The 25,403-nt window shown below is 40.0% G+C and overlaps 1 protein-coding gene and 1 non-coding gene across 2 annotated transcripts in view; one reads left to right on the top strand and one right to left on the bottom strand.

The window, feature by feature from the left end:
• TIAM1 (T cell lymphoma invasion and metastasis 1) overlaps positions 1-25,403 on the top strand; it is a 327,269-nt gene that overhangs the window by 101,438 nt on the left and 200,428 nt on the right.
• Positions 25,226-25,344, bottom strand: LOC112476940. Its single transcript, XR_003045256.1, has one exon. It is a non-coding gene; the product is annotated as a 5S ribosomal RNA (ribosomal RNA).

Below are 25,403 nucleotides of genomic sequence, written 5' to 3'. Positions count from 1 at the left end.
TATTTTTGGTGTCGTTAATAAGATGATAATATTATCCTAAATTCTAGTTACCTTTACTAAAAATTCCAAGCCTTGTGCTAAGTAAGCACTTCGTAAATGTGTCTCGTGTGGATGGAGTTCTCTCTTCTTGGGGCCCGAAGGGTAGAAGACCCTCTAAATCTGAGGCTTTCCCCTTTGTTAAGTGGAAGGAGACACTTGTTGTTGGGAGAGTCACATCGGACATTCCCCATCTCCTGGATACACCTTTGCTGGTGGCTTCCTACCTTCATGGACCCAGCGGATCACCTGACCACACAGGTCTTTCTCAGGGGCCATTTGTAGGAAGCCTCCTCAGAGCAGTTGGTGATTTCGAATCGGCAGTGGCTTTCTCCTCCTCTTGTGTTTAAACCAGAAGAGGTGGTGTGTGTCTGCGTGCACATTCTGGGATTCTCTTAGTTTGCTTGATAGATTTGTTTGGACGTGACCTTTTCCCAGTTCCCCTTCCCTGGGTTTTTGCCTGCTGAGGCAATGATCCTCGGATCCCATCCATCTGCACTGGTGGCAAGAGAAGAGAGAATTTCTCTTTCCTATGGTCCAGGTCCAACCGCGCAGACACCTGTCCTTCAGAGGCTCATATTGTTCTGTGTGGTATCACTTCCTGACGCAGAGACTTTTTTACATCCTAGCTCTGGAAGTCATCACGTTGGATGTGAGACAAGGAGGAGGAGGTGGGGGGTCCTTGGCTGACTTAGGATGCTTTTGTCGACTGCGTACCGGACGCGTAGCAAGGGCCTTTCCCCCACCTCCATCCGCAATTGGCCCTGTTACCAAGTGTTTCCCGTTTGTGGTTGATTCATTCTGAGAGCTTTTCATGTCCTTTGGGATTCTTCACTGTTAGATTTGAGAAGAAAAAGGACAGATTCTCTTTTAAGTCTGATGAAAACCATCTGAGCAAGACGTGCGTACATATGCTGTAGATCTAGACACTGAACTGCTCTCCTTGCTTTAAGGAAACCCGTATGTAGAAGGGAACGTTTATACGGGGATCCTTAGATTGTGTATCTCAATGTTACAAAGAAAATGACTTCTGACCATTTCTGAGGCTTGTCAAAGTTTTTTCTCTGCAGCTCTGGCACTTTCTCTCATACTTTCAGAGCAAATCCATGGGCTCCTGAAAGCTTTGCTCTGGAGCGATCTGCTGATGTGGGGATGAAGCTCACAGTTGAGGCACCAAGTCCTAACTCTTCTATTAGGCCCTTGCCATCTGCCCGATGTCATGTTTGCAGTTCCGCGAACTTGGAAACATGCTCCCTGCGCACTGCTCCCATTCACCAGGGTCATTCTTTGGATTTTTCCAGATGTTGAACTTGTGCAGGTGATGTAGCCCCAGCTGGTGTTGCGGGAGGGAGGGGGCTGGCTGAGTCATGCTCATGCCTTTGGGATCCAATCCCCACCTCATTTAGAGGCAGGAACCCTGTGGAGGGAGATGGCTCTTGGTTAGTCTGTTTGCATACCCTTTGCCTGGGCCTTCCCCAAACTGAGATCCGGACCCGGTGTCAAGTATAAGCACATATGTGATAAGAAGACTGGGCAGCTCTAGACAGTATATCTTATCTGCTTTTTTATTTGAAGGGTCAAGATGATGATCCATTTTGTAATGTTCCTTTTTCACAAAGATGGGGACGTGGCATAGGGGGGAGTGGAGCATGACAGAGACCACAATGAAAGGTACAAGAAAGGTACAAATGAGCATGTAGAGGGGACGTACCCATCCAGACACGGAAGTGTCCAAGAAAGGAATATTATTATATCGATTATCATCTTGTGTCTTGAAAAGAACAGATGACACATGCTTTCCAGTGCTGCCCAATCTTGCATTAACTATGTACTTAGACTTGGTGCCTGCGGGATGGCAAACTACAAGGCCATAGGCCAAATGGGGCCTGTTACCTTGTAAATAAAGTTTTCGTAAATAAAGTTTATTGGAACTCAGCCTTTTCATTTATTTATTTTGGTGACTGCTTTCTCGATTTAAATGGCGCAGTTGACAGAATAAATGGGTCCCTGAGCTTGAAATATTTCCTCTCTGGCTTCTTACAGAAAGAAGGTTTGCTGATCTTTGCTCTTAATCCACCTTTATGTAGACAGTGGAATCTGGGAATTCCCTTTATTTAAAAATCTCTGGGTTTTGATATATCCCGCTTTGTGATTTAACCCATGGCTCCTCCATGTTCCTCTCCTCTTAGCTCATGGATTATTTAAGAAGTTTCATTTTCAGTGGGATGCTGTTTCTCTCTTGGGGACATTTGGATGTATGGGGCGGTTGGCTTTCATGATTGGGAGCTACCACTGGTATTGGGGTGGGGATGGGGGGACGTTCTAAATATACCCCAGACCACAGGGCGGTCCCACCCTCAATGTCAGGGCACACTTGCTCAGAGAGCCACTTGCCTGGTTTTGTTTTTGTCCATAATTTAGAGTTTTTCAGGGGGTCTTTGTAACATCTTCCAATGATGAGATGGTCCTTAATGCTTTATACCTAGCTTTCACGTACGTTATTTTAGTTGCTGTCAGACACAGGAAATGATCAGGTAACTTATCTGCCTGCAAGTGACATGGAGAGTCACTTTGTCTCTGTCTCTGTCTCTCTCTGTCTCTGTCTCTGTCTCTCACTCACACGCATGTGTGCGTGCGCGCGCACACACACATGCACACACACACTTATTCCTTCACCCTCAGTGCTACCTTCTACAGATACTAAGGGCTCTTCTTTACTCAATTCTCAGGACAGAATGTTTTTTGTTTTTTGTTTTTTGTTTTAATTTCTCTGGCTGTCTTGTGTAGTGCTGGAGAAAACTTGGATCTCCTTTCTCATATGAATCACCAGCCTTTGTAAATCTTTCTTAAAAAAAAAAAATAAACATCTCAACTCTTCGCCCCCTCACCTGGCCTTCATCACTTCTGGGACCAAGCTTACAGCTTACAGCTTACAGCTTTCAGCCAAATGAAGCCAGCTGGGCTTCCCCAGCAAAGGGGAGGTCTGCTGGGGGATAGATGTGTCCTACAGCCCAGAGACAGCAGCACTGCCCCATGAGAGGTGGAGAGAGGGGCAGGGGTGTGATTGCAGAAGGGAGGGGAGTGAGGCTCAGGGAGGGGTGTGGCCGAAGGCCATAGGTGGAGGTCAGCGTGGAGGAGTAATGTGCTCAGCATCCGAGTAGCAGCTTGGTACAGAGTGACCGTGGATCATCAACCGAGAGAGATGCGGAAGCAGTGGCGGACAACCTGTGAGAGACGACTCGATCTTAAGACCTCCAGAGAGACTCAAGAAAAGAAATCTGAGTGTCTACCATTTAGGAGCCTGCGATGGACATGGGTGGGGGGGCGGGAGGCAACATGTTTGAGACCTCCTTAGGACCACCGCCCCGTTGAAGCCTAGGAGACGTTTGAGTGATACAGATGATGGGGTTTCCCTGGCCTGGAGCAGTGGTTTTCAAACTTGAGCATGCGTCAGAATCACCTGGAAGCCTTGTTAAACTGAAGATCGTCCCACCCCAGGGTTCCTGATTCAGTAGGTCTTCAGGGCAGCTTGAGAATTTGCACTCTTAACCCATTCCCAGGTGATGCTAATGCTGTAGTTCTGGGGACCACACTTGAGGAACCACTGGCCTCATGTAAAAGAGATAAACGGTGAACCCAAGAGTGTCCACAAAATGAAACTAAACTAAGGAATGACTGACTATGAGGTGGAAAATAAAGCCGACTGTATATTAATAACAGTCGTTTGATCCTCCTTGGGTGATTCCTGTGTCAGAATGTCTAAGTTCTAGAAAGAGTTAAGGTAGGTTAGCCAAAATGCTATTGAGCAATAACACCATAGTAGAGATTCTCATTAAAATCTAATTCCTCTGTATTTGGGGAATTTATCCACTGTAAACAGGAAGAGGGTTTCAGAACTGAGTTTTGGCTCTTTGTAATTTTGAATCCTTTTAGCTGACTCAGGAGAGAGTCCCTCATTTGAACTTTTCTTTATAAAGGAAGATAATTCAAGTGCCTGAGTGGCTCCATTCTTCCACCACCTGGGTTTGGCCTCTCATTGACAAGACAACCATTTGATATCAGTGGACCTAAATTTTCAGTTGACAGATTCTCATTTCTTTTATTTCTGATTGCAGCAGATACTTGATACAATATTTTGGCCACACATATAAAAATAACTAAATTAGAAACAAGAATGCTAGGCAGACACATGATAAACAGGATGACCATGTGCTTTAAAACTATTTGGAAGGATCTGGAACGATCTGGAAATAAACTCGAGGTCTTTAGCAGAGCGGAAGTCTGCACCCTAAGTCAGGTTTTTCTTTCTGGAAGGAGGAGATCCGTCAGAATTTTAATGGGCCTTTAAAATGCAAATGTGCAAATTTCAGAAGAGCTCTTAATTTCCTCTCTGTTCGCACTAGGCCACTCAGTTATTCATTGAGTCCTTTTAAGGATTAATTTGAGCTTAAGCGACTCATCTGAAAAGGAGAGTATTGAAAACCTTGACCTTGGAGCTTGCCCCTGGCGGCTCCAGCCATTGACTTTCATTCAGTTTTACCCAGGGTATCCATTTGGTCCTGCCTCAGCCCCAGTGGTAGCAATGGTGCTTGGGACAGAATAACCCTTCTGGGTCCTTGAGAGCTACATTTACAAGTTGTGGGATTTTGGCCAAGGCTCTCTGATTTCTCCGTCATTGGGTCTCACCATCTGTGAACCCCGCTGATGGTGTGTAAATTAATAAAGTGCTCTGTGAGCCCAGGATGAGAGACTTTCAAGGTGCCAAGAGGAATCATAATAATATTACACAACTCCAGGGACATTAGTAATATTTACTGTTTTGTCTTCACGCACTTAGGGATTTAGAATCATTTTTGTCAAACTGGCTTGAAAATCATGCATCGGGGTTTTTTTGTTTTTGTTTTTGTTTTTTGGTGTGACTGGCGGAATTTCAGAAACCATAAGGATCCTACTTCTCAGGGTTGTTTTGTGCAAACCCTGTCTGTCTGGGTTGCAACTCTTCCTCCCTGTAAGGTAATTACTGGGAATTCCTTTCTCGATCCCAGAGATGTCGGTGGTGGGTGACCATGAACGTGTCCCCAGCAGAAGAGGGACCAGTAGAGAAAAGAATGGTGTAGCTAGTAGTTATGGTGTTACTGGAGTGGCTGGCGTTTTAATAGACTTGCCTGCAGAACTTGAAAAACTCGTTAGATGGTGTAGGCTTTGTGACTGACCGTGCACACTAGTTTTGGGAATTTGTAGCTTTTTAAGGTGAAAGGTGAACGAGGGAGGAGCAGACAATACATACCACTGTGACTTTCACATGTCTGCCCTGTTGGAGGTTTATCTAAACCTTTAGATTTCTCAATCTTAGGACTTCACCATCTGTGACTCATAGGTTCTTTGAACAACACTCAGCCAGAAGCTAAAAAAAAAGTAATTCTTTGGGCTGGGGACACCTACGTGGTCCGATCCTTCTCTGTCCCCATATTTGATGATATGTAGATTCTTCCAGAATAATAGCTGTACCTTCCTTTCTTTTGGATTCATAAAGTTTAGAACCTAGGTGCTCACTCCAAGTCTACTGAATTAATAATAATAATAATAGACAGTGGTTTATTGCGTTACTATTTATAATAGACAAGTTTATAATAATAGTAATAATAATAGACAACACTTTAAGGGTGCTTGCTACATGGCAGGCACTGTTCTGAGCCCTGACATGAATTAACTTATTTAAATCCTCATGAGATTCTTGTGTAACAGGATCCTAATCTTATTATCATCTCCATTTTACAAGTGAAACTCCTGTGGAAAAAGTAAGTAACTTGCCCAGGGTTGTTCCTGTAGTAAACAGTGGGATGTGCATCCAGGGGGATGTTAGAGGAATTTTATTCCCTCCAGCTTCGCATTCTTTGCTCTTAATCATTGTGCTATAGGCCCAGTATGGAAGTTCTCACAAATTTAATAGATTATAGAGATGCCTGGATTTTGTCTTGGATACTGCAAGAATGCCAGTATCAGGGGTGATAAAATTTTCTTTAGGGATTGTAATTCTTAAGCCAATTTGGATGACCTGACACTTTGAGGAGGAGTTGCGGGGTGGAGAATGAGTTATATAAATAACTGCGGTGATCTCCAGGCGGCCTTGCATCGTAATTGTGTATCTTTGAAAAGAGTTTAGGATGACAATCTCTATGAGTCCTTGTGTTTTGAATTCCACAGGAGCCCAGTGCTTTAGACTTTTACAGCCACACTGGTTGAGGTTCATTTGAGTTATGTTTTGGGAAGACGGAGGTGAGTTTTGTGGGTGAGAGATGCTGCTGGTTTTTGCTTTTTGCGATGTTCTCTTTAAATGTCTCTCGTCTGTGTGAGGTGTGTGTTGTGGGGAGTGGTCCGGGTTAGAGGGGTATTAGCGGCTGAGCAAAGAAAGGAGTTCAGTAGGGAACTTGTCTGTGGTGGAATTAGGTTGAGGAAATGAACTTTCTTGGACTACTTGAAAGGAGTGTGAACCCTGGTGGAAATGCCCCCTTGCTGGCCGCCCCTCCCAGGACTGGGGTGATGTGTTGGCAGAATTGTATCTGCAAGTTTGGAGGTTCAATAGCCACGTATTATAATCCAGGAGGAAAAGGGAACTAACCACTGGATGTGGGCAAAGCCCTGGTAAGCTAGCTATCAAAGTGATAAATGGCTTTTCTTTTCAACCCAAATAATTATGGACTCACAAGAAGTTGAAAAATAATACAGAGAGGCCCCTGTGTACTCATCATCCAGTGATGACATCTTGCTTAACTATATACATACAGCACGTTATCAAAACTAGGACATTGAAATTGGCATAATGTAATTAACTAAAACTACAGATAATGGAAGTTCACCAGTTTTTACATGTTTTTTTTTTTTTTGGCTAGGATTTAGTGTATATAATTTGACCAGTGTTTCTTGATGGGCAGGAGAACTTCTGACTAAGACTGTAATAAATATTTCACCGACACAGGATTTTTGGGTTAATGCTATATGTGTAAGTGTTTTTAACACAGCACACAGTTGAATGGACGTGAACCCCAGCAGCTGAGTTATGGAATAGAAACCAAACCATTTAGTTTTTTTCATTTATGGTCTTGAACTCTTTGGGGATATAATCTTTATTTTTGTCTTTTCAGGGGGAGGATATTTTCTAGAGATAAAGGGAGCTTCGAGGTCATTACATCCTATTAGGAGCTCTTGGAGGGAATGATAAACAGATGTTATCTCTGGAAACGGGAGGGATTTTGGTTAATCAGATAAAAGGTATGGACTGATGGGACTCAGGTCATGGATGCCATTTCATGATAACTGTTAGAGTAGATTTTCTGTAAAAGCGACAGCCCCGTAAGAGCTGGACTAACTGCCGGCCGCCTGCCTCAGTGGGATTAATTGTTTCTGCCTCTGCGATCCCATCACACTTTGCTGACTTCCAATTAGCTTCTGTCACTATCTGCCCCGGATTTGAGCTATTTGTGGGGGTGCCTGTCGTCTCAGCTAGACTAGGAATTCTTTGAGGCCAGGGACTGTCTAATTCATTTTTTTTTTTTTTGACTTTTCTTCTCTTTCCTTTCTCTAGTATCAAGCAAGATGCTTAGAGCATATGAGATCTCTATTCTTCTGCCTCCAGCAATTTCCAGACTGTTCCTTACTCTACCTTCACTTCTTGATGTACTTAACCAGGCATCTGTTTGTATGTTACGTATATCTGAAACCAGTAAGGCTGAATTCATGTGTAATTGTGTAATTTGAGGCTATCATGAGTCAGGCTGGTCTTGTTCTGTAGTTTTCTCAGAAGAGCATTAAAGCAGCTTGAGAGCTTGGTAGATTCTCTTCTTCAAAAAGCAGTAGAGAGTTTTTGTTTTTGTGTAGTATAAAATTTTGAAAAAGGCATTCATCTTTTATACTTAACAGCTAGAGTAATTACTTAAAATTCTTCTGACTCACGGTTGCCTTTTGGGCTTGGGCTTTCAAGGATGTTGGCACAATGGTCTGTGATAATGACCTCTCCAAATTGTCAGTGGTGTTGTGGGGACTTGTCATTTCTGAGACCTCAGGAAAGTAAGTTTTCGATCACCTTTTCTAATAGGGTTGTAGCAGGGAGGAGAAATATTATGTCTTTGGGATCATTTGGTGAGAATGAAATGAAAGAAGTTCTCAAATAAACTCATATAAAAATGCTGTTACTGGAGGGATGCAGGAAGCGCTGTGCGTAGTGAGGATGCGCAGGCCATGTCCAGAAGGTAGTCGGAAAGTCAGGAGTGGACGCCATTCCCACATTTTTCAGAGACCCACGCAGTCTGTAATTTTTGCTCTTGCCTGCTATTCTCTTGCCTCTACTAGCAGATTGGCTTTCTTGCTTTCCTTCTGGCTTCTCAGAGTCTCAGATTTACTGCTGGCCAAATGCCTTTGATTTGCTGGGTGTAATGTTGCTCCGGTGCAGTATTATAGTCTTTCCTTTAGATACCTGTCCTGGTCTACCACCTCTCAATTCCCCATTTTTAAGCGAAAGTCAGTATGGCCCATATTGAGTCATGTGTCACACCCTGGCCTACCCAGCTGTTTCTGGGATGAAGGGTCGTGTGGACTTTGGCTGGTCCCCGACTCATCCAGGCCAGCTCTTAAGAAGTCAGACTTGGTGTGAGGCAATGACTGGCATATCCCAATCAAGAAACAATTCACCATTGTTTATACTTGGCTCTAGGTTGCATTAGGAAAGTAGAGCCCATTCCTCTTTGGTTGTCTTAGCCTCCAACTTTTCCTAGTTGGAATTTCAGGTCTAGGTAGTAGAATAAGGGAAAGGTGTAGAAATGCTATAGTTGTTTGTTGGCAATGAACAATTGGTTACTAACCCTAATTAAAAACGGGATGTTGAATACATGACATCATTAGTCAATATTTAATCTAAAAAATATTTTAACTCATGCCTTTGAATTAAAATTAATGCATTTGAATTTATCTTTTCATGTGCACTTGTTGACTTTTCAAGTTCTTACCTTTGGCTTAAAAACAATACTATGCAGAGAGACTCCATTTTTGCAGCCAAGTTTTCCGTTGTGTGAAGTCACTGGATGATGGGGGACAGTGACAAGAGAGTGGCAAGAGGAAAGGAGGGGTGAGCAAGCTCTGACGGCCTCGTTTCCCCACTGACTAGCTGTGTCACCTTGGTAACTTAGCTTTGAGGCTCGGTTTCCTAATCTGTAAAATGGGCTAAAGAAAATATCCATCTCATAATATTGTTGAGAGGATTCGATGAGAGACACTTTTTAGGCACTTGGGTTATCTGAGTGAACAAAATTCACAAAGATCTTGTCCTGTTGGAGTTTATATTTCAGTATGTGGTGCCACCCCTCTAATCTATAAATCGAAAAAGTGGTATCCTTACATTTCCTTCAATTCTATAAAAATTTAATGGTTTTTTTGGTGTTTTTTTTTTTTCTTTTCTTTTCTTTTTTTTTAGGTAGGACCATGTAGCAGACAGTTGGGCTAATCTTTTAAAAAATTAGGGCATGTGAGTGCATGTGTGTGCAAGTACTTCAAAATCAATGAAAATGTCAACATTCTTTGAAAAAGCTCTGTTTTTTAAGGCAGATGTTAAATGAGCTTTATCTGAATTAAGGGGATAAATAAAAACTTGTGAGATACCTTTATAAGCTGATATCTTGGCTTTGATGACGCGGCGAAAGACATTTCTACTTGTGCAGGGGGTAACTTATTTTGCTTTTATGAAATTAAAGTTAAAAATCTTAATAGATTTTAGTAACCCTAAATGTCATACTGAATTTAAGTTTGGACAATTTCAGATAACACCTCTTTGTAATTGCTGTGATTTACTCATGTCTTGGGCTATAAAATATACCTCAAGACATAAAATGCTCCATTTTTAAAACTTTCATATTTTGCAACTTTTGCTATGAGAAATAGAAACTTTGGAGGCAAGCTCTTTTTAGATGGAATGAAATACTCTCTCCCTGAGCGGCCCCTTGTATCCCTTTGAATCCAAAAGAGCAATTTTTTTTTTCATTGCATTGGGATTTGAAGTAATGCTATGTTATATACAATGATTTAATTTAGTTGACCTATACTTTAATTTATTCTTTGTTTAGCATTTCTAGATTATGTACCCTAAATCCATCACGGTTTGAAAAGGTACAAAAAATTTACAGATCTGCTGGTTGAACTTTAAAGAGAGAACTTATCCAAGCCGGAATAAAAAATAGTTTCATTGCTTTATAAGCAAATCATATGTATATCTGTAGGTACATCAATGTTATATCTAAGTGTTAAAGGAAGAACTATAATAATATAAAGTTAGTACTTTCATCGTATATAGCATTAATGAGTAAAGCACTCAGTTCCATGTTGTGGAATTTACTTTGGCTTTTTTTCTTTATTGTTTCTGGCAAAGGGAACCTTTAATTGTTTGAGGAGAGACAGAGCTGGGTGACAAGAGATGCCGATGTTTACATTTCTCTTTCTTCATCAGTGAAGGACAAGTGATCAGCTCCATATTTTCGTATTATACTAAGTAGTTTCCCCAGATGGTGACTGCCTGTGTGATGGTAATTGGTCATCATTTTTCTTCTTCACCGAGGGAGCACCACGTAGTCTTCAGGCCCAGGAGCAGTGAACATTGCCGTGAGGATGGTAAAGTTCTGCCTGCAGCAGGGACTCAGCAGTGACAAGCTGCCACCACTTAGCTATGTGCCAGCCACATGTTCAGGTGCTTGAATGACGGGGAGAATAGAAAAGATATGGGCTACTTCCCACAGTTATATTAGTTTTCATTTTTAGTGGATTAAAATGATGTGATGGCTTACCCTCCAAATCTGGACATTTTCATCAGTAACGTAAACCTTTACCTTTGTGTGGGAAACTGGCTAGGTCTCCCTCAGGCCTATGTCCTCCTTAGTTATTCATTCAGAAGGATGGCATAAAAAGTAATATTGTTTAAAGTTTTCCACGCCATTCTGAAAACAGGTGCTTCCTTTGTGAGTTCAAGTTAGTGAATTTATGTGGTCATTTCAACCCAACTTAAGCCCCAGTTCTAAAGAACAAAGACATTTTCTTTGCCCTGAAGATTGACATTTGCTGGCAGAGATTAGGCACTTCCTGTGACCTCGGGTCCCATTCTGCTGGTGCGGCCAGGGAGGTCAAAGGGAAGGCGTCACATTGGGGCATGTTCTGCCATTGCAGTGGGAGGTGCTCAGAACCCATGCGTTTTCCTACAGAGGCAAGCTGAAGCTTGCTCAGCTACTTCCCAGGTACTTTCTGATGCATCCGTGCAACGCGTTAGCGTTAGCGGTGGAAAAGTCTGTAGAGTCTTTGTTCTCACTAAATGGTCAGCGTTGAAACCCGTGGCTTCTGCCCCTGACTTTCCTCTCTCATCCTTTCCTTCAGCTCTTTCACGTTCCCTGCCAGAATGCGGCCCAGCATCTTCGCATTCTGGCTTCTGGAATGGAATGAAAGAGCTTCTTTCTGTATAGAGAGGTTTGTTTAACACAGAGCTGCCTTTGATGGTTAAGACCATTCCCCCCCCCGCCTCCCGCCCCTGCTCCCCCAACAGATTTAGATGTAAAGTGGTGGCACCAAGCCAGAGAGGACAGTCATAAATTGTAATTTGAACAAGGTTTCATCAAGTCTTTGTCTTGTCATCTCATTTCTGGTAGGGAATTTTGGGCATTCTGTTAAATCAAGAGCTTCTTTGGTCAATGCGATTATAATACTTAATTTAAGTTAAAGACACCACATTGAAGGCCACAGGAAGAAGTTAAGGTATTCAGACTGTTAAAATGTTTTGAAGTTAGGAATACTGATTCAATACTGATGCTAAGGAATGCTTTTAATTTATGCATAACTATAGTTTGACAAGTGGCGCGATGTCTTGCCAGCGGTTTCTTTGTCTAAACTTTGAGTAAGAGAATAGGTAATATGATTTCTAGTTCATTTTAGACAAGATAGGAATGAGCTGTCTTGGTAATTTTAAAGTTTCTGGTTAAAAAAAAAGGTGATCTGAAGCAAATCTGACAATGTAACATGTTTATTTTGGGCGGCAGGTGTAAAGTTATTTGTATATTAATCTCTATTGTTTTGACTTCTTACCAAAAGACAGGAAAAAAATGTAGGAGGAAAAGAAGGAAGCAGGTAACTCGAAGCATGGACCCTTAACAGTGCTTTTTGATGCGGAGAGACCTGTGTAAGAATTTGGTATTATATGTGTAGCTTTGGCCAAGCCAACTTTTCTGCCTGATTTTTTTCCCCCCCTTTATAAAATGGCGTTTATAAATGGGCATGACAGTTCTTTGTCAAGAGCTAATATCTTTTAAGAGCCAAACACTGTGCCTCAATGCTTAGTTCCCTTTCATTACCTTTTAGATGTTACATCACAGATCTTTAGCTGAATCGAACACAGATCTTTGTATGTCTGGTCTTAACATCTGTCTTGTGAAAGTGTTGTTCTTTTATAGGCCACGATCAAAAGACCCCTTTGCTTTGGTTTCTTCCTACCATAAAAAGCTGGTAGCATGGAAAAAGTTATTTCCGCCCCCTTTAATTTAACTATATTTACTGAGGACCAACTCAGAGCAAAGGAGTATTCTGGGATCTAAAAGATACAGTGGGAATGAGATGGATTGAAATCAGCTCCCATGGGGCTGACACTCCCAGGGTGGGCAGATGGTAGACACCAAGTGTCAGGTAGTGATAGTGGGATGGAGACTCAAGCCGGGTGAGAGGCTGGGCGTGGACGGGAGGGTGGTGGATCTAGATGGGATAGCATATCCTGGGAATACTTCTATGAGGCAGCAGCATCTTGCCATCTGCATGGAGAGAGGGAGCAAGCGAGCCTTGTGGACATCTGGGGAAAGAGCATTTCATGCAAAGGGAATTAGGACCGTGTTGAGGAACTGTAAGAGGCTTGTGTGGGAAAGGCAGGAGGACGAGGGAATGAGGCCACAGGCCAAATCACCTGCAGGAGCTTCGCATTTGGATTTCTTGTGTGTGTTATTAGAAGCGACATAAATTGAACCATAAAACTGGCTGATCTACTACTCTTAGGAGAGTTTGTTAGACCTGTTTTTCAGAGAAGATGGCAAATAGTGTATCTGTTACTTTGATTACAATTCCCATCATATAATAATTAACTGCTAGCTGTAATTATAGGACTTGCTTTAATTTCGTTTAGCACGCTTGAGACCTCTATTAGCCTATATCCCAATCAATTTCACAGCCGTTAAGAGGAAGATGCTATATTCCTGTTGAATTTTAAATCTAGCGGGAGACTGATCCACTGTTTGTTTTCACGCTGCTGGATTGCCTTACTACCTTCCAGTTCCTGAGGGTCCCCTCCTCCCCCAGTCCCTCTCCTCTGGGTGCTGATTCAGGAATGTAGCGTGTTGTTTTCCTAATTAGGATGTCCTTTCACAGATAGCTGTTAATGAATTGCATGCCCCTCATGCCCTTTTGGTAACCCCTCAAATTCGGGTAACAAAACTTTTCAGCTGACAGCCAAGGGAACACGCATCCCTTCTCCAAGATAGATGTTTTTACTCAATATTTATTGTCACGTCTGGCACCTTTTACTACTCTGATGCCTTCTGTGTAAGTCCATTCATGTAGAGAAATGTAATCACATCTGTTTTCTCAGTTGGGTTGAACAGTGACTTCTCCTGTCATAGAAACACGAGAATGTCCTCCTTTTTGCCTCTTCGCCATATTGGGTGACTTGCTGTGTTTAGGTAACCCCGGCCTCCGAAGGTTCCTCTCGTCCAGTTTTCTCTACTGCTCTTGTGAAAACCATTCTTACTCTTACTGTCACGTTGCTGCAGAGGCGTGCACTCCTTGTCCCCAGCGGGTGGCTTCTGTATGTCGGGCCATTTGTTACTTCGCTAGAAGTAGCCCCCCGAGAAGCGGGGCCATCTCCAGACAGCTCAGTCTGTGTAGTTGTGAAGTAATGTCTGTAGCTCGTGGGTAGGAACTAGATTTTCTCCATACCACAGAAGAAGACACGCAGACTTACAGACGGGGAAGGAAGCAGAGGGAATGGTTGCCCAGTGCTGGCAGCCACATCATTACAGACACACAGAATTCTTGTATCTACTTGTGTGTCCTGGTAAGCCCGTGTGTGTGTGTGTGTGTGTGTGTGTGTGTGTGTGTGTGTGTGTGTGTAAGTAAACGAATAGACTTAATTTTTTTTTTGCTTTTTAAAAAATATTTAAATCTATGATTACTAACACCATTAGCCAAGCATGATGACTTAGAGTCCTAAATTCATGTGTGTGTTTGTGTGTGTGTGTGTGTGTGTGTGTGTGTGTAAGTAAACGAATAGACTTAATTTTTTTTTTTGCGTTTTAAAAAATATTTATTTTTTTAATTAAAGAAATGATTTAAATTTTTTTTCCCATCTACCTTTGCCCGTCCCACCGCCCCTTTCCCTCTGATTAGACTTAATTTTTTAAAAATAGTTTTAGGTTCACAGCAGAACTGAGCAGAAAGCACAGAGTTCCCGTAATGCCTTTTGGTCCCATACCCCCCAAATACCCGTCCTCTCCCACCATCGACGTCCACCTCTCTATCCCCTGGAGTGGTATGTTTGTTACAGCGAACCTACACTGACGCATCGTTATTTACCCAGAATCCACAGTTTGCATCAGGGTTCACTCTTGGCGTCGAGTTTTGACAAATGTATAATGACATGTATCGAGCCTTAGAGTGTCATCCAACAACATACTTCACTCCCCTAAAAATCCTCTGTGCTCCAGCTAATTGACTCCCCCTCTTCCCTAACTGCGGGCCACCACTGATCTTTTTAATGTCTCTAGTTTTGCTTTTTTCCAGAATGTCATACAATTGGAATCATACAGTATGTAGTCTTTTCTGATTGGTTTCTTTCACTTAGTCATATGCACTTAAGGTTCTTCCATGTCTTTTTGTGGTTTGATAGCTCATTTCATTTTAGTGCGAAATAGTATTCCATTGTACGATGTACCCTAGTTTATTTATCCACTCACCTCCTGAAGGATGTCTTGGTTGCTTCCAAGTTTTGGCAGTTATTAATAAAGCTACTGTAAATATTCATGTGCAGATTTTTGTGTGGATACGATACATACATATATACATACATGTATATACTTATATATTTAATGAAATTTTTCTGATTATTGAAAAACATGATAATTGTATAACATTTGAAAAATATAAAAAAAGAAAAAACCTTAAAAATTCAGTACAAGTCAATTTATTAATTTACTGTAATAAAACATGAAATTGGAGCTGTCCTGGAAAATGTAAGACAGATGGTTATTATATATTTTAACAGTTTGTGGTTAAGACAAGAAAGATTTAGGGCATTCCAAATGCTGGTTGTTTCCATTAAAACTGCTTCTTAAGTGACTTTTTATGATAATCAACATTTGGACATACGATGTCAGCTTTATGAAATAGGTAACTTAGAAAGAAGTCTCTTGAACTACAGACCTCCAAGGAGGTACTGAAGTTTATCCCGTAAAATATCCAAGTATATTTTAGTGATGGCCTTCACGCTTGCTGGTGGGGGGGATCCAGTGGTTCTGATTCACACACATTTTGTGATGCCTGATGTGGCTGCTTTGGGTTCTGGGTGCAATAATCCCTCCTGGGCATCTTCTGTGTGGAGATGTGGAAGAAGCTCCTGGGGAGGTAGGGGCTTCTGAAGTAATTCCACCAGAAAGCAACCCTAGAAGTGAACGTACCTTGACCCAGGTATCCTGTTGCTTTTCATTGTTCATTTTTAACAAGGCAAACAAAACCTGACTCAACTTAAAAATATCTTTTCATGATTTCTGTGAATGGGAGTGTATGTCTAGCTTTTTTTTTTTTTTTTTTTAAGTTCAAAATATCCACTGTCTGTTTTTGGTGGAAGAAAGCAGGTCTTGAGAAAAGGTATGAATGAAGGCTCATATGACCTATGTCTAAATATAAAAAAAGTTGTAAATCAAGCTAACAAATTGTTAAAGAAAACATGTTTCACTCTCTTGCCTTGACAAATAAACTTTCATAATGACCTGGAAAACAGGATTCAAATTCAGAATGATTAGATTCCTCAAAATATCACAAGGAATCATAGAAGTGAGAGGCAGCCACGCCCCAGCCCATGGGCCATACATAGGTTCCCACCCTGGCCATATCTTGGATCATGGACAATGCAGCCTACACAAACAGACTGCTCCAAAAATCCCACAAAGGGTCGCCCTTGGGCATAAGGGTGCGCATCTCCTCCGCCCTGGGTGGGACAGAACTCAGAAATTCTTATGGAAGGGCTTGGATATGGCATTGGACCTGTGAGGTCTGGCCCCTGGGTAGGTACGTCTGCTTATCCTCCAGGAAGGACGAGGCTTGTGGAGGGTCAGAAAAGGCCCCCTGATGTGAGTGCCCAAGTCAGAGGCCTTTCTTCCCTGAGATTTAGGTGTGATTCTGGAAAAATGGATCTTGGATCCTTTGCTACTAGGAACCTTTGACCTTTGGTTTTGATCTTAAAGTTAGCTATCACTTTTAACATAAGTAGAATGAGACACATCCACTTATAAATGCGTTGGAATTTGATAGCATGCAGTTTAAAAGTTGTTTTTAATAGGTGAATATCATCATATCCTGACATAGTTTCATTTAGAAAGCTCTAGGCTTGATCAAATAGTAAAATATGCTCTAAAATTATGCAAGTTTTTGTTGTTGTTGTTGTTGTTATAAATATACATATTTTTTTTTTCCACTTTTCATGAGCCCTAATGAAGTTTTGGCAAAAAACTGACTCTTGGTCTTTGATATCTAGGATCATGCTGTCCTTCTGAGCTGATGTAATGATTTACTTCCTGTCACCTTCCCCGATGGCATTCTTACTGCTCGCAACATCTGGGGTTGTGTAGATGTTTCTGCGTTCTTAATTATTGCTTTGAAGGGGATTCTCATGCGAGGAGCTGATTTCAATATGTGGGAAAAGTGAAAACCAACCTCAAGTTTAAATCAGAAGGGATGATCTTAAAGGGTGGGATGGCAAAGTTTTCCTATATACTTGTCATTTTTGGTAACATTAATACAAAGGTTTTACAAACTATTTATTAGTGAGGATCTCAAAATGCTTTAGAGAGGCGTGGAAAATGAACAAAATTGGAGTCCCGAGTTTCTGTTCTGGTGATTCGTGACTGTTAAAGTGATGCTTTGTTTTTACATCATTAACTAGTTGGGGCTGAAAACAGGATGTTCATTAATACTATATCCGGAGAGGTGGATGATGAGGATGAGTCAGTATGATTGACCTCGAAATCCAGAGTGCACGTTCACACGTTTGTTCACTCTTCCTTCAGAATTTCTGTGTGCTCTCTAAAAAAATTTTCTAGTAAGGTTTAAAAAAAATAGATCTGTTTAAGAGGAGGAAACTTGTAAGGAAAAGGGATATGTTCCAGGTTTTTTTACCCCCCCACTGCTAGAAATATTCCTGGTTACTGAATGCAGTGAAATAAATTTGTCATGTTGGACGTAACACATGGTGGTGGAACGCAGATTGGAGAGCTTGATGTTTATAGTTATAAATGTATATTTTAGGAATTGATTTATAAGGAAGGATACCAGTGCTAAAGTAGACAGATTGAAGCTTGCTCTCACTAAGAAAGTTAGATAGATCATCAAATATTCGTTAAAAATCTTTCTCTCTGAAGGTTGAAAATTACAGATTTAATGTCAAATTTCCAAGACAGGGAATTTGATAGTCCAGCTGACCGGCCAGTTCAGATAAATATTAAATACGGTGGAAAGTTGTGTATATGCCTGGTGCTTAGCACACAGGTAGGAAACCTGGACCCCAACGACAAATCCAGTCTACCGCCTCTTTTGTTTGTCCCTTAAGCTGAGAGTGGGTTTTATGTATTTAAAAGATAGATTGGGAAAAATTATAAGAAGAATAATGCTGTGTGATATGAAAAAATGATGAAATTAAAATTTCAGTGTCTATGAATAAAGTTTTATTGGAATGCAGCCATGCCTGTTCATTGCCTGTGGCTGCTTTCACACTACAGTGGCAGAGCGGAGTAGGCGCCATATGGCCTAGAAAGCCTAAAATATTTATCATCTGACCCTTTACAGAAAACGCTTGCTGAACCTTGGCTTAGTGGAACCAGAGCTCAATGCCTGTGCCCTCCCTCCCCTCCCCGTTTTTTCTAATAAATATACAAGTGGGTGTTTAATTATATATAATAATAGATGACACTTATATAGTGCTTAGTATTTTCAGTTTTTCAATTTATTTAACTCATACTAACTCTATGCTGTAGATACAACTATTATTCCCATTTTACAGATAAAGAGATTGAGGCAGAGGAGCCATAGGCAACTAACTGCATACATAAGTTAGCAGTCGAGAGGGCCTTTGGGTGACTCTTTGTTGACTGTCATTTTTAAATTTAAGGCACTCAAACTGTGCGGTCCTGAAGTCCAACACAAAATCTAGAATAATTCAAGGAAGTTGGAAATTTTTTAAAAAGATTTAGGTAACTTTTCTCTCGATGTTTGACACAATTTTCATTTGTTGATGTGTTTAATTACTTTTATTTCCAACACTCCTTTGGATTTTTGTATTTCCTTGTGTATCCAAACTGTTTGATTCACCCATTCAATTCAGACTTACTGTGTGCCCAGTGCCGTGCTGGGCATGGAGTTGGGGTGGGGGTCACCTCTGTGAACACAATAGGTTACGTGGCCTGGAGTGAGTTACAAAAATATGGTCATCTGCCAGCAAATGTCTTCACATGCTCTACTTAGATTTTAGAGTTTAGCAATTTGTATCACTCCTTAGGTGTTCAACTGCATATAATTTTGAAACAGCAGGTCCCAACAGATACAGGAGCAGCTGTCAGATCAGGAAACCTGTCCATTGGCCCAGATTTTTCTGATGATTTGCGGCATAACATTGGATACGTTTCATTTTCCGTTCCAGATTTTCGTTCTGCGAAGTGGAAAATGCCAGCAAATTAAGCTGGTCTTAACAAGATCGAGTGCCCCAAATGATGTAATGAGCTCTGCTTTTTCATTTCTCAAGCCTTCCTTGTTTACATGGTCACAGCTTGTTGGTGTGTAACTTTGCGATATAGATACTATTTATGTAGATTCATACATACAACATGATATAATCTGATGTAGCTTTCAGAACTGTTGTTTCCCTAGGCATGCCTGGAACTGCCAGTGGACAGGAAAACTTGAACTAGGTAGGAGTGCAGTGTGGACAAGGTCAAGGGCAGTTTGGGGAATCTGTGAAAGCACATTTGGAGCTTCTTTGTAAGGCAGTGAGTAAACTTTGGATGTGTGAAGAGATGCCGGAGCAGGATTCATCCTACCTATTTTTGAGTTCCTTGTTGAGCAGGCTAGGATTAAAACATTTTATTCTTTTAAGAGTTCTAAGTTTATAAAAATGGTGGTTATGTTTTGCAATTTTTAAAGGTGTTTATGATACTGAGAAATATGGTTTCAACATACAGCATACTATAATAGTTTATCAAGGTGAAAATGATTAATTTTCCAAGTCACAGAAGCATAATTCTTAAACCAAAGTGTTGCATGGGTACCTAGTTTATATTATTTTGAATCATATACTTTTATTAATTTTTTAAGTTTATTTGCTGTGCTTTTTGTAGCAAAGACCTTGACTTTTTAATTTATTTTTCCCCAGCTTATTGAGGTATAACTGACAAATACGAATTGTATATATTTAAAGTATACAACATGATGTTTTGATATATGTATACATTGTGAAATGATCACCTCACATAGTGACTTTTTTGGGGGGTGGTGGTGGTGGTGAGAATACTTAAGATTTTCTCTCTTCGCAAATTTCAGGTATGTAACACTGTATTAACTATCGTCGCCATGCTGCATATGAGATATCTAGATCTTTTTCACACTGCACAGTTGAAACTTCGTTCTCTTTGACCAACATTGCCCCATTTTCCCAAGCCCTAGCCCATTATACTCTATGCTTTTATGAGTTCTGACATTTTTAGATTTTACAACGTGGGATCATTTAGTATTTGTCTTTCTGTGTCTGGTTTATTTCATTTATCTCATAATGTCCTCCAGGTTCATCTATGTTGTTGTGAATGGCAGGATTTCCTTCTTTTTTAAGGATGAATATTATTCCACGTGTGTGTGTGCGTGCGTGAGTGCGTGTGTGTGTGTGTATTCTTGCTATATATACACATACATATAAATGGAATCTACGTATTACATTTTCTTTATCCATTCATTTGTTGATAGACACTTTAGTTGTTCCATATCTTGGCTATTTTGAGTAATGCTACAAAGAATGATATCTATCCAGAAGTGGGATGGCTGGATCATATGGTAGTTCTAGTTTTAGTTTGTTGAGGAACCTCTACATTGTTTTTTCATAATAGCTGTACCAGTTCCCACCAACAGTGTACAAGGGTGCCCTTTTCTCCATATCCTTGCCAACACTTGTCATTTGTTGTTTTGATAAAGCCTTTCTGACAGATGTAAGATGGTATCATTGTGGTTTTGATTTTCATTTTCCTGATAATTAGTGATGTTGAGCATTGTTTCATATACCTGTTGGCCCTATATATGTCTTCTTTGGAGAACACCTGTTCAGGTCCTTTGCCCCAAGGGTGCCCTTTTCTCCATATCCTTGCCAACACTTGTCATTTGTTGTTTTGATAAAGCCTTTCTGACAGATGTAAGATGGTATCATTGTGGTTTTGATTTTCATTTTCCTGATAATTAGTGATGTTGAGCATTGTTTCATATACCTGTTGGCCCTATATATGTCTTCTTTGGAGAACACCTGTTCAGGTCCTTTGCCCATTTTTTAATCGGGTTTTCTTTTTTTTTTTTTTTTTTTTGCAAAGTAGTTGTTTGAGTTTCTTTTCGGATATTAACGTCTTACCAGATGTATGATTTTCACATATTCTTTTCCATTCTCTAGGTTGTCTCTTGACCCTGTTGATCATTTCTTTGCTGTGCAGATGCTTTTAGCTTGATGTTTTCCTATATGTTTATTTTTTCTTTGTTGCCCGTGTCAATTAAAAAAAAAAAAAACGTCATTTCCTAGACCAATGTCAAGAAGCTTTTGTCCTATGTTTTCTCCTATTAGTTTTACAGTTTCAGGTCTTATGTTGAACTCTTTAATCTGTTTTGCGTTGATTTTTATATATGGTATGAGATAGAGGTTCAGTTTTATTCTTCTGTATATGGATATTCAGTTTTCCCAAACCAATCCCAGTAGTCACCCTCTTATCCACGGTTTTGCTTTCTGCTGTTTCAGTTACCTACGGTCAACCACAGTCTGAAAATATTAAATGGAACATTTCGGAAATAAGCAATTCATGAAGTTTAAACTGCGTGCCTTTCTGAGTAGCGTGATGAAATCTCCCTCCATCTCATCTGGCACGTGAATCATCCCTTTGTCCAGCATCTCCACGCTGTATATGCTCCTCCCGTTAGTCTCTTTGTAAGCTTCTTGGTTATCAGACTGACTATCGCAGTAGCGCGGTGCTCATGTTCATTATTTTATTTAATAATGCCATATTCATATACCTCTTCTTACAGTGTATCATTACAGTTGTTCTCTATTATTGTTACTTAATGTTAATCTCTTACTGTGTCTGATTTATAAATTAAACCTTATCGTAGGTACTTATGTATAGGAAAAAACACAGTATATATAGGATACTATCCATGGTTCCAGTAATCTACGGGTGGTCTTGGAATGTATCCCCTGTGGATAATTGGGACTGCTGTGTTGAAGAGAGTATCCTTTCTCCACTGTATATTGTTGGCCCGTTTGTCAGAAATTAATTGACTGTGCGTGGGGTTTATTTCAGGGCTCTCTATTCTGTTCCATTGGTCTCTATGTCTGTTTTTATGGCCATACCATAATGTTTTGATTACTGTAGCTTTGTGATGTATTTTGAAATCAGGAAGTAAGATGCCTCCAGTTTTGTTCTTCTCGCTCAAGATTGCTTTGGCTGTTCGGGGTCTTCCGTGGTTGTACATAAATTTTAGATTTCTTTTTTCTATTTATGTGAAAAATGCCATTGGAATTTTGAAAGAGATTGCATCCAATCTGTAGATCACTCTGGGTAATATGGAACATTTTAACTATTAATTCTGCTCATCCATAAACATAGGTTATCTTTTCCTTCATTTTTTCTTTAATCCCATCAATGTTTTCTAGTTTTCAGCATACAGTTCTTTCACCTACTTGGTAAATTTATTCCTAACTATCTTATTCATTTTTATGCTATTGTAAATGAAATTGTTTTCTTAATTCCTTTTTTGAATAGTTGGTGTTAGTGTATAGAAATGCAACTGAGTTTTGTACGTTTATTTTTTAACATGTAACTTTACCTAATTCACTTTGTAGTTATAACAATTTTCTAGGAGTCTTTAAGGTTTTCTATATATAAGATCATGTCATCTATAAACAGAGACAATTTAACTTCTTCCTTTCCAATATGGATACTATTTATTTATTTCTTTTCTTTCCTACCAGCTCTGGCTAGGACTTATCATAATATGTTGAATGGACGTGGTGAGGGTGGACATCCTTGTCTTGCTCCCGGTCTTAAACAAAAAACTCAGTTTTTCACCATTGAGAATGATGTTAGCTGTGGGCTTGTCACAAACCCTTGTATACCTAAATTATTGAGAGTTTTTATCCTGAAAGGATGTTGAATTTTGTCAAATTCTTTTTCTGCATCCATTGAGATGATTTTTTCCCCCCTTCCTTCTATTTATGTGGTGTATCACATTTATTGATTTACAAATATTGAACTATCCTCACATCCCAGTGATAAATCTTATTCGATCATGTTTTATAATCCTTTTAATGTGCTATTGAATTTGCTTTGCTAGTATTTTGTTGAGGATTTTACATCTATTTCATCAAAGATCTTGGCCTATAATTTTCTTTGCCTGTAGAGTCTTGGTCTGTCTTTGGTATTAGGGTAATTCTGGCCTCATAAAATGAGTTTGGAAGTATTTCTTCATTTTTAGTTTTTTGTAAGAGTTTGTGATGGGTTGGCATAAGTTCTTTAAAGGTTTGTAGACTTCATCAGTGAAACCATCTGGAAAGACCTTGACCTTTATTATCTCATTTCACATATCACCAATTGACTGACAATCTTTTTAAAAGAAATAGTTTTATATAGTATGAAAAGAAAGATCCTGGATAGTTCAACTTGGTCTCATCAGTGCGCTCCATCCCTCTTACTGTCTACCCTTAGCCAACAGTGTTATTGGCGTTAGTTCGTCTTTGGAGAAAAAACAAACCAAAGACTTGCTAAGAGGTTGTCAAGCTCTGTCCATAATAATTTATTCTTTAATGCCTTTAATGAGATACAACGAAGTCTGATAGCTAGTGGTCAGAAATGTTGAGATTGGAGACTTTATGTGTTTGACTTGCCAGTGTGACCTTGTCAAAATAATCTTCCTGCTGTTCATTTCTTCCTGCCCTTAGGTTGGTACTGAATAGGGTGTGAGCCCACATAGTCATGCTTTGTGTCCCCTGTGATTTTAGGCGGTGTTTTCCATGTTTCCTTGTGGTTTTTCATAGAGCTACACAATGCACTGACGAGGGCTGAGACTTCAAGCCTCATGGGTTTCTGGTGTTTGCATAAGAGCTAGCTAAAGCGTTGCCTATGAGAGCTGCTTATCATTTTGTTCCATTCTTTCTCCCTTTTCATTTTCTTAATTCGGGAATTTCCACCTGACTCAGTTTAAGTATCTCTTTCTACACAAATCTATTTACGTGGTGTATCACACTTATTGATTAACATAGTGTTTTATTTCACTGGTTGGCATTATAATTGAAGAAGGGACCTGCATTTTCTGTGTTCTCTCAAAAGGTTCGATATATCGCACATAAGCACTTGTTGGTTTTGCTGTTAGTTTTATGTATGATTGTATCTGTATATTTATAAAGTTAGTATTGGAGTGCTGCTCTGTGCCAGGCACTTGCTTATCAGTTTATAAGAGTTATTTTCTTTATTTTCACAACAACCCAGTGGGAGAGGCACTATTATTTTTCTCATTTTATATATAGGGAAACTGAGGATTAGAGAAGTTCACTGGGGCATCCAAGGTCATTCAACTTGTGAGTGGCGGGGTTGGGATTCAAACCTAGTTCTGATTCCAAAGCCCCAGTTTTAACTATCTGGTGTAATGCAAGTTGTATTGAATTAAATGTACAGCTGCTTTATGAAAGTTGTATATGTGTTCATTTTAGGATTTTGACCGACATTTTAATGAACTAGAAAAACTAGGATACCAAGTACATTCCTTTTCTTTTTATCATGACTAGTAGTGGGATTGATTATCTTCTAATGGAACTTTTCTTTAAAGAACTCTAGTGAGCTATTACTCACATACCATACAATTCATCCATTTAAAGTGGATGCTTCAATAGTGTTTAGTACGTTCAGAGTTTTATAACCATCCTACAATCGTTTTTAGAACAAAAGAAACTCCGTATCCATTACCAGTCACTCCTCATTTTCCTCCAACTCTCCTCATCGTGTCCCCATCCCCAGGCAACCATTAACCTATTTTGTCTCCATATTTGCCTGTTCCGGACATTTGATATAAATGGAACCATACAATATATGGTCTTTTGTGACTGGCTTCTTTCACTTAACATATATTTTCAAGTTTCGTCTATGGCATGGTCTGTATCAGCACTTCATTTCTTTTTATTGCAAAGTAATACTATGTCATATGGGTATATTATATTTTATTTATCCATTCATCAGTTAATGGACATTTGGGTTATTTCTACACACTTTGGCTATTACAAACAATGCTGCCACGACACATTCATGTACAAACTTTTGTGTGGACATATGTTATCATTTACCTAGGCATGAAATTGCTAGATCATATGGTAACTTTAAGGTTTACTGTTTTTAGGAACTGCCAGAGTGTTTTCCAAAACGGCCGTACCATTTTACATTCCACCAGTGGCGTATGAGGGTTCCGATTTCTTTATGTCCTTGCCAATACTTGCTGTTGTCTGTCTTTTGATTATAGTCACTTGAGTGGGTGTGAAGATGTATCTTATTATGGTTTGATTTTCATTTCCCTAATGGCTAATGATGTTGAGCATGCATCTGTTCTCATGTAACCAACTTTTTTTTTTTTTTTTTTAACACGCCTACAGCACCTGGTCTTCCTAGGTGGTCTCCCATCTAAGTACTAATCAGGCCTGACCCTGCTTAGCTTCCGAGATCAGACGAGATCGAGCACATTCAGGGTTGCATGGCCGTAGACGTAACTGACTTTTAAATATAGGTTTTGTCTATGTATTTTTACCGAAGCGAGTCATACAT

The sequence above is a fragment of the Pteropus alecto genome, unplaced genomic scaffold, assembly GCF_000325575.1.
Source record: "Pteropus alecto unplaced genomic scaffold, ASM32557v1 scaffold81, whole genome shotgun sequence".
NCBI lineage: Eukaryota > Metazoa > Chordata > Mammalia > Chiroptera > Pteropodidae > Pteropus > Pteropus alecto.
The sequence above is the reverse complement of the archived record's forward strand: the minus strand, read 5'-3'. Positions and strand labels throughout refer to the sequence as shown.